Genomic DNA, 11,469 nt, shown 5'->3' with positions numbered 1-11,469 from the left:
TATATATATATATAAAAGAATTATAAGATAAAATTAAAACTCTTTTTATACGTATGTACAATATATAAATACTTTTCTTTTTACTGCGCCTAAATTACATTTCTTCGTAGATTCTATTAACTTGCACTCATCAGGTTTTGTTCGTATGTAGTACAACATGTGGTTTCAATGTTCAAAGTTTCGCCCACGCCGGCCGTAAGAAAAGTGGATAATCAGGACAAAAGTAGAAGAGAAAAGGTAGACGTCGGACTCGCCTTCTTTTTCCTGTTCATTCGCCTGATATTCCCGTTATTTCACGGAATTGTGGGAAATTGGGTACTGAGCCAAGCTAATTAAATACGCCGACCTTTTGTTTTCAAGGCGTGCCGATGTGTGAATCAACACATACGCGAAATCGCGACTAATCCTACAATACGACGGAAGTGAATGCATTTATCGTGAAAGTTAGTTGTCAATGACTGAAAGCCAAAAGTTGGTTATATTGTTCTGTAATTATACGACAAGCAATGTATTAAAAAATAAGTTAATTAGATAATTTCAGATGTCATAATTTAACACAACTAACGCTTCTATTAATCTTGATAAATCAATGTGATAATTGTAAAAAATGTTTTACGTTATTAAATTTAAAAAATGCCTTTTGCAGATTCCTAAGATTTTTAATAATTGCTCTATGTCTAAACTTGGAGTTTGTGGCTGTATCTAAATCTAACTCTGATGATATTATATCATAAGTTGGAATGTGCAACTGATGATAAAATTAATATCATATTTATAATATCATTATATCACTTACAAATTGTCCAATGTAAAGAGTACAACTTAACTTGTAATAAATCCATAAAATCTGTGAAAATATCTCTTAATTTATGTTTTATTAAAGTAAGATATCTGAATATCAATTAATGAATCATCGATGAGTGACTAACTCGACAAAGTAATGAGTAATAATGAAATCTGTTCGCGTCCCAGTTAATACTTGATGACACCAATCGATTTAACGACAGCATCGATCTTTTATAGTTTCAACAGGAAACCACTCATATATGTATGCAAAAAGACAATAACTGTGTGTGTGTGTGGATATGACTCAACGACAATTGAAAGAAGCCAGCTCGAGAACGTGCATAAAATCTGTGAAAATATCTCTTAATTTATGTTTTATTAAAGTAAGATATCTGAATATCAATTAATGAATCATCGATGAGTGACTAACTCGACAAAGTAATGAGTAATAATGAAATCTGTTCGCGTCCCAGTTAATACTTGACGACACCAATCGATTTAACGACAGCATCGATCTTTTATAGTTTCAACAGGAAACCACTTATATATGTATGCAAAAAGACAATAACTGTGTGTGTGTGTGTGGATATGACTCAACGACAATTGAAAGAAGCCAGCTCGAGAACGTGCAGTTAAGGGAAGTGTTTGAAGAGTGTACAAGAAAAAAAAAATGATGCACACGGCGACATGTGGGAAATGCAAGTAACCACCATTTACCGCGAGATACAATCTCGGTCGTTAACCTAACTTGTGCGGAAGAAGTAGCCTCGTATGTATTATTAAAGTAAAATGCAAAATCGAGTAAGGATGACGAGAATCTTTCCTTTGCGTATCTTCCGAACAAGCTGTTTCGTAGATTTTAAAAAAGATAAGCCACTCTTAAAATCGTTGTATTTAAGAAATTATATCATGCTGTTAAATCGATAATTAGCGATGAAAAATTATAAAAAGTATCAAAGCCGTATTTACTAATAGAATATTAAAGTCGATATGTGAAAATATTCGCGATGAAATTGCCGATACTGTTAAATTATATAGAGACATATAAATAATATTTGCATTGGGCATGTTTCGCGAAATTCAATGTATTTCGCGTTATTCCATAAATTTTACATTTCAACAACGTGTAAATGCGCGAATAAATAGGTAAACGACTTTCCTTACGGTAGTGTACCGCGTCGAAGGGATACTGAGTCGACTATATAAATCTTCACGAACTTCTCTTATGCGTTATTGCCGTGATAAAACCTCTTCGCCGGCCACTTTCCACACCGTGAAAAAACGAGCGATGATCGTGGAAAGTCGATTATATATATGTATGCTGGAGATGAGAACCCGTGCTACATGAGTATGCCGCGTTTCATTTACGAGATGTGCATTTATGCGTTTAATGGTGAGCACGCGCTTCTCCTGAGCGAGTCTAGTGGTGTCTTCGTTAAAGCGAAGACGACGTTAAAGGATTATCTCGTTTAACCGGACCGGAGAGAAAAATTACATTTACAGGTGGGTTATCCTGCAAGATAATCATACGAAGACGTAGCAAAGTTCTAAGGGGAGAAATAATTAGATTATTTAAAGAAATATTTCTATAAAACTTAACCGGCGTTAATTGGAGACATTTTTTCGGAGTCATCAAGCGTGCTTTCATTTAAATGATGCTTGACGTAAATCCAATTTATCGTCACGCGATGTAAAATTTTACAACAAATAAAGAAGAATTACGCGGTATATCTTCTCATGAAATGCATTTTAACACACGCATTATACATCATGCGCTAATTGACGGATCATTTCTCCGCTTATTTTCAGATACTTCTCATCTGCAAATTGCGTACGTAATCGAGTGTGCTTTGGTAATTCGTTATTAAATTCAATAATGCCGCGAGCGTGGGATGATCTTGACCCGAGATGAATTGGCGAGAAAATAAAAGAGAGAGAGAGAGAGAGAGAAAGATACTCTACTAGAGAGACTTATCACAAAAAAAATATATCTATTATATTATAATATACACGGAAAAAAAATGCTGTTGCTTCAATTCAAGTCTACATCACGGGCTGCCTCGAACAATACATAGTTCATTCAATGATATTTTTATTAGACCAAATATCTGGATAGTTGTTTTAATAATCCAGATATTTGGTCCAATAAAAATATCATTGAATGAACTATGTAATTTTGTTGGCAGCCCGTGACGTAGACTTTAATTGAAGCAACAGCATTTTTTTTCCGTGTATGTATATTCATTATATTCACGAAATGGCTCATATACTATATGTTACATTAGAGTTATAAATATTTCGAAAATTTTTCCTTTTTCTTATTTTACTGATGTAATAACATGGTTATTATAATATAAAGTGTAAGCCTTTTTTCCAAAGAACTTTTTGTATTTTATGAAGAATCTATTCATATTTACATTAATGTTACAATTTATTAATATATAATTCGAAAGTTGGTGCTAATTTAGATCATCCTATAATTAACTTATAATGAGCACATTCGATAAGGTACTGCATTTATACGCGTGCTTGATTAGTGGCAGTTTCGTTGCAGGTTCTGCAAGATAGAGTGTTTCAATGATACGTAAAGTAGAGAATATCGTTACGAACTGTAAGCATTGTCTCATAATCAGCCGACTCATTAAATTTCTTAGCATTTAGAAAGCGACAAGTGAATGGGGTGCAATAATGATTATAATAATCTTCAGTGCATTAATGAGGCATTATATTTTCCACGGGAGATTAATTCATCTTTGCACAAAATGCCTATCCACTGTGTATTAAAGTTCTCTAAGAAAATATCCAATTACGTTCTTTGGAGGAAATTCATAATGAATCGTTACACAAAAACTCGATTAGAGGCAATCGTAAAAAATAGCTAATTTTACATCGTGTTTTACTTCATACAACACAAATATAAGAACTCATTCATTTATATATATTATTATGTATAATTATCATGTGTATAATTATAATATATAGTATAGACTATAAGTATATATATAGCATACATAAATTTTTTTTATCGTGCGTTTAGCATATATATCTGTAACTTATTATATTCAATTATAAATATATAATTAACCAATCAGCAAATGTATATAATTTACACATATTTTAATTTGTTCATCTTTGAAAATCTTTCAAATATTTAAGAATATCTCCTGATAATCATTATTTTTAGAAATTGTCATGTATAATAATTATTATTTGATATATAATGTGTATTTAATTCTCGAGATAATCGATAATTAGAGCTGTAAAAAAGAAATTTACGCACTTTTGGCAATCAGAGCGATGAGAAGGAAGCAAAATATCTTGCGTTCCATTTCCGTGGCGAGCTTCCGCGTGGAACTCCAATCTTCAATTTGTATGTCCTCTCGTTCCGGAAAACTGGAGAAACAGCTATTCCGGTACAACTCTGAGATGGAACAGTAATTAATACGTCCGTAACAATCGCACTTCGTCGGTTCCGCAAAAGAAGTTCACCGAATGCACTTTGAGAAAAACATCATTTCGGGATACGGGCAACCCTCTTTATTTTTTCTTCCGAGCACTGAACGCGAACGTTTGCTCGAAGCGCGAGTTTAAAAAATTCGCATGCAAATTTGTCTCTCAAGTATCTTCGAACAGGATTAAAATAGCAATGCTCGTACAGTTCACTGTCAGAACTCGTAGTGTGACTCTCGAAACTTCAATTTCAACTATCAATGTACCGATGTCGGACGTTCTTTCCTGAGGACTGAGACGCTTATTCTCTGGGTCTCTGACAGGAAGTCGACCAGGTGTTCTGGTCCCCTCCACCTGCTATTTCTCCCTACCATCATCTCGACAGGTAACCGCTGTGTCGGTTGCCATCAGGAACGAGGCTGGCTTGTGCGACCGACTGACTGTTCATCCTCCCTCCTTTTTACTTATCCGCCTCTCCTTTGGTATTCAGGCCAACCTGCGTGCCGATACGTCACCGAATAGCGAGAACACAATAGCCTTATCCCATGGGATAGTTGTATTAGCTATTTCGTCAAGAAAAATGATTTTTGATCAACTTTCCCGAAGGAAAAGCTATTTGGAGGGATGTAATATGTGTTGATACACATGGTTGTGTGTAACAAATAAAATATTTTAACTTATGTGGAAAGTTCACGAAGAGATTATATGATCTATGAATGATATAAGCGAAAGACTGCATTTTCTCATCTTTTAAAATATTCTAATTTACAATTAAATTAAAAATGCCTTGTTATAAATAAGAAATATTTTTCTATATTAGATATTATATTTGATTTATAATTGTTATTTATTTTTTTCTTTTAATTATTAATTATTATTATTAATTAATTATTTTTATTTTTTCAGAAACTTTTAATTATTAATTATTATTAATGACTCGTTTTAAAATTATAAATTATTTTTAAACGATTAAGCAGCAATTAATCTAATATATCGATAAATTATAATACATTAGATTCAATTGTTCGCGTAATTATATATTTATGGAGATCGTAAGAAAGTATTGGGTAATTTTGCAGCAAATGACGAAAGAATATTGCACGCAGCTTACGTGCATCGCGTAACGTGTTATTATGATAAAATGTCGAAAACGTCTAATGCGAGTTGAACCGAAGTTTTACATAAAAGTTAATTCTAAGAATTATACATATATAAATTTCCCCAATTCACGTTTTTACATAATTCTTGACGTTTCTACTATGCGCGATAATTGATAATCATCAACTTACAATCGTCATGTGCGATATAATTGTAAATTCACAGAGCAAAGCACACGGAACTATAGAAATGGAAACGAGGCGTCTCAAAGAAAATAACAGATATATAGAACTCCCGCGAGCGTACGCAATTGCGAAAACTCGTGGAAATTCTACGGTAATTTGTAACAATGTACTAGCAGTTAAGAACGACGTATGCATAATTTTGCGGAAAGCATAAGTGAGATCGTAATTTGTACATCGTACCTAAATAATTTCTTTTTCGTAACGTGGAATTAAATTAATAGCAAGAAAGATATTTCTTGCAAAATACACGACGTAACGGAATAACAATTTCCATATGTCAAAGCTTATGTGGAAATTATATAAAGTGTTTATTTGAATTATATTCTTAATTCGTCTTTCCAACTTTATTTTTAAAAAACATTCTTATCGAATTATGTGTGTGTACTCACACATATACATTTTATAATTATATATAAGTTTCTTGTTCAGATGTGATGTATAATTTTCTTTCATTTTTCTTCCGGTCAGAAAGAATCTAGAATGCCTGCACTCAAGAAAGAAGGATTAGGAAGATGATCACCCAACCGCGTCACCCTAAACCAGCTCGTCTAGCCCTCGGCACTTCCTTGTTCGAGTTAATTATGGTTTCTTGATGTTAACAATGAAGAACATCCATAATTGTATCTTTATAGAGCGCCACATATGTGCTGATTAACGCAACCATGAAATTTAATAGTCCATGCGTGTATCAGAAGTATCTCATGTGCTTGAGATCCAAGCTGTTTCAATGTGCATCGCGGTAGACTTTGGAATATTGCAAAAAAAGAATATCTTCAAGACAGAGATTAATTCATATTCTGTATACATATTCTATAATTTTATACTATATAAGAAATGCTCTTAATTCAAAAATACCTCTTTTGAAAAGGCTAATGAGAAGATCCAGCTAAAAAAATTTTCAAAAAATTTGCGGCTGTATTATATTCGAACAGAATATGCCTTATATTTATGTAATCTTTCTTTTAAAATAAACAAAAAGATTGACGTACAAAGAGCTACGTAACCGGGTTTTTGAAGAACATACATAGATATGGTTCGTCTGCCGCATTCCGTGTCACTCGATCAAGAAGAGGTCGCGATTGATTATTCAATTAGAAATGAAATGCGTGAACATGCAAGCAGAATTGCGTACGCACGCGCGTATCATGCCATCGCATTCAAGACGACCAGCTGCTTTACGATATGCCGTATCAAAGCAACCGTGCATGATTTTCGATTATCGTGCATAATTCTTGTTTACTCGATCCTATTTCGCGATGGAACAGATACTCGATCGTTCGATCAATCGCAAAATAAAAATAAAAACCGTCGACTGCATATATTCGATGCAACGCAATGTGCGTGAAGAAGCATTCAAATCTCCGCGATGCAAATCACGCATTGAAATTTCTCTGAAGAGAGAGAGACGCAATATATGTTTAAATATATTTTATGTATATGTATAATGTTTAAGCATAATTATGCGAGTTACTGTTAAATCTATATCTATTTTTGTGAAAAAAAATCTCTGGATATAATTATATTTGTTCTAAAAAATAAAGAGAGAGATACACAATGTTATATATTTTTAATATAATTATATATGTAGTTACAAATTTAGGAAAAAGACATCTTTGGAGGAAATAGCGCTATTCACTGGTAGTTTTATGTTTGTAATATTCTTTTTTCATTATACTTTCTAAATCTGATTTTCTGATATACTAAAATCCAAAAATTAAAACATTGAAATATTTAATTATATTTTTCTATATTTAAATGTGTAATATATATACACGACATTTCGTGCGCGTAAAATCGACAGTATCCATTGAACTTTCCCCAATTATTCGGTACTCGAATACCCACGACATATGCTATTGTGAAATATTATGGAATTACCTAATACTACTCCAATCTATTATTTTCTGATGCATCTAAAATACAAACTGAATTAATTATGCTATATTTATGTGCATCGAATAACCGTGTAATTCTCAACGGATTAATTCTAATCGATTTGCACTAGTCGCAGAATTGAGTGAGTACAAGACATTTTTCCTGCAGTTGCTTTTACGAAGCGCGATTGTACGATCGATATATTGGATCGAGGAGTAGGTGGACTAATTTTGTTAAAAGATGGAAATTCGGTGCAACGAAAGCTAGCAGTGTGTGTCGCTTCACGAATCGCCTCGAATCGAGTCACTTGTTAGTAACGCCGGCTTCCTGACCCACATACCGCGACCGCCATACAACACAAACGTAACACTTTGTAGCCGCTTATGGGCTCACGAATGGACACACGTATGCGCCGATACACATCTGCATTACGTATGCACATGCACAAACACATCTCTCGCGAGTACCCCATTATGGCGTACGATCAGGTTTTCGTTCAGGTTCAGGCTCCCGATGATTCTGGCACAGGATTCGACGATATTTAAATATAGAATAAAACCTCCATGCATTTTTTTACCGATCATTTAAAGGGTAATACTCGATTTTCATTATGGAATAATCATTAAATATTTTCTTAAGAATAAAATACATATAGTAAGCGCACAGAATAAACTTTGCTAGAATTCCAAATTTCTTCTATAGATTTGTTGTCAAATGTCATCATGTGAACTTTTTTTGATTGCAGTATGCAATTGTATGAATTAAATCTTCACAGTGAATAATTATTAGAGGGAAGATAATTAAATTATTATTTATTAAATAGTTATTCATTTGAATCACTTAGGTTCTTTCGATATATGCTTTATCGCATTTCCTCTATGTACGGATAAAAAATTATTATTATTTTAATAACAACTAATGAGAGAGATGGAGAAGGGACATATAATTCTACATACATGAGTTCCTTGCAATAATTATCCGCTACAGAGATTTGCACAAAATGGATATTATGCGTGAATTAACTTGCGGTACTTTTCCGCAATTTTTTTTTTTTATGCGAAAAGTTTCCTTTTGTCAGTTTACACATTTCGTATGTACAACATATCAGTTCTTGAAAATAATTATAGCATTGTTCTTCTTGGAACATTGTTCTTTCTATAAATATATTCGTACTTTCTGCATTAAGATTTATAAAGATATAACTCTTAAGTAATTTCTCTGTCTTATAAATAAAAAAAAAAATAATAATAAAGGAAAAGGAGTACAGTGAAATTAGAGTTATAAGCTTTAAATCGCCACTATCGTTTTTAATCGCTTCCTCATACAAAATCCTTTCACAGAATTTTAAAACTATGAAACTTTCATCGTAAATTTCTCAATTATATTAATCGGTCTTATCGTTTGATATTTTGTAATTTCGCAGGACGAGTCAAGATACAGTTTTATCACTTTAATCTTCCAACGGAACAATGTAATACATAAGATTGCCATATAAGGAATTTCCCCTCCGCGTGATCTAGACTATATCTAGATATTAACTACAAAACAGGAACTATAAATTTTTCTTTCTTACTTTTCACTCTTACACTTGGACTATCAAAATGACTCGCAAATTACTCGCAGTTGAATTCCGCGAGTCTCTCTACTGCGTCATCATCACTGCGGGCGTTATTAAACTTTCGAAATTCGCTGAATAATTATCGCAGATTTCAAGCGCGTATAAAGACGAGGTCGTCGACCGGCATGTTCTAATCTGGTAGGACCCAATAAGAGCTTCTCCGTTAATCGTATATCGCAAACCTGGCCATAACCGTTCTTCATTTCGTGCATACAAATCGATCGAAATGTCGGCGTCCTTAAATTTCCGGGTTATCGAATAGCAAATTTGCTCCAGTGCGTGTTTCGGTATTTATAACTGATTTTTCTCCTCCACTGACAAATAATTTTTAATTCATATTTTATTTATTTTTTTTTTCTTTCACGATTGTTTTTTATTTACGTTTTAAATTGAGAAAATTAAATCTTTAAATTATAAAAATGTCAGATTTCATTATAGCCGCAACATAAGTTTATTATATTTATATATCAATTGTTGTTCGTTTTTTACATATGATTAATGTCGTTTTCTACATATGATTTTACATATGATATTTATATATAATCATTTGTGTGAAAACAAGATTGATAACGCTATTTTGTAAGAATTCGATTAACCTGGTAATTATAAACTCTGTAAATTGTTTGCAAGCGAGTCAAGAACACGTCGAAGAGATTTACGTCATGCTGGATTTGTGAAAGATTCAATTTTGCCGCGAATAAGTCAAAGGACGTAAACTTACGATTACAACACGACTGTAATGTACTTTTTTTTCTCAGAGTATACACGTGTGCACATTGTTTAAGTATACTTAAATTGTTTTTTACGCGCGTGTCTTTTCCCGCAACCTGCTTACTATACAGTACGTGCATCATCTACTGGTGTACTTCGTGCGACCCCGATCTAGCCTTAGGGAATTCCTTAGGAAAGTCGATGGCTATGGAAAGTCAAAGCAGCGAAGAGATAGAAGACGGCGATACAGCTGCGATTATATTGTTGTTCGTTTGCATGCGCAATGCGTAAATTTTCTCACACAATCATGCTTTTTTTCTATTATTGTTGTACAGTTATACTCTCTTGTGCAACTTTAATCGATTGCTCAAGTAATGAGTTAATTCACTAGAGACTAATTGATTCAATGGGCAAAGATAGAAAAACGGCACAATTTGCCGTTAAGAGTTTTTTCCGTGAATTTTTCTTAAATTTTTCTTAATTGCACCAAAATTAAATTAAATCTGAAATAATCGTTATACAATGCGCAAAAATAGTTTTTCAGTTATGTAAATTGTAGGAAAATAAAATGACAAGCATCGGAGAAAAACTATCGAATGTTTCATTCACAACCAGGCAAAACAATATAAATGAACTCTAAAAATACTTGATAATAAAATAAAATTTAATTCTATTATCTTTATCTTTTCCAGTATGTATTAAAATATCTTCATCTCTATTTCTTATTATATATTTTTTTTTCACCAATTTTATTCCCCGTTCCTTGCATCAAGTCTTCCTCCCGTAACGAAATGTTGTGAAATATGTGTAACTATTAAAAAATGATATGATAATATTTTGCAACGAGTATAGATTAGTGCACATTGTACTGTGCTACAATAATACATTCAAATGAAGATATTGTAATGCATGTGGTGTCGCTTGCCTCTTTTTCATCTAATAGTGCCCTTTACTCCACTTTCTCTGTAGACTCAAAGTAATCATGTTGTGCGCAAAATAAATGCTTGGCGAAAAAATACCGTGAAATTTTTTCAGCTAGTTTAACATCAAAAATATATAAATTTTTAATACAACTAATCTGTCCAAAATAATAAGCGTTTAAATGTACAATCAACATATTGTAAATTCATAAAATAATATACAGAGTGTTCTATTAAACATATTTCTAATTTCTTCATAATTTCTATAAATATTAGAAAATATTGGCTCTAAAACAGTGCCATTTTCCTAATTGCAACATATGTACAATACCGAGTGTTTATGCTAACGTAAAATGTCTAAAATGACACGTTTAGTCTCAAAGATTGAGTTCCTCATTGCATGCTTTCTCTAGTAATCAGAGTACAAAGCGTACCTGTTATTAGTCAAATCGTTGAAAATCCTCATTAACCCCGTCACTGTCGCAAATAGTATAAATACTTTTAAATGCCAAGTTGTAAAAATGTTAAAAAATTTCTGTCTATATCTTTTTGTTTTTAATTGGATGGTCTCACCAGGATCATCTTTATTAGATCTTTTTAGTCGGCAATTTTTACAAAATAAATCTACCATACCATCCAAAAAGAGGTCACTTAAAAGGAATTTACATTATTATGATCTTTACAATTCTCAACTAATTAGAAAGCAGACGATTCCTAAAGGATTCGATATTTTTCAAGATAAAAATACATTTGTTATTACAATTTG

Source organism: Formica exsecta, unplaced genomic scaffold (assembly GCF_003651465.1).
Source record: "Formica exsecta isolate Colony F162 unplaced genomic scaffold, ASM365146v1 scaffold15, whole genome shotgun sequence".
Lineage (NCBI taxonomy): Eukaryota > Metazoa > Arthropoda > Insecta > Hymenoptera > Formicidae > Formica > Formica exsecta.
Note: the sequence above shows the minus strand (reverse complement) of the source record.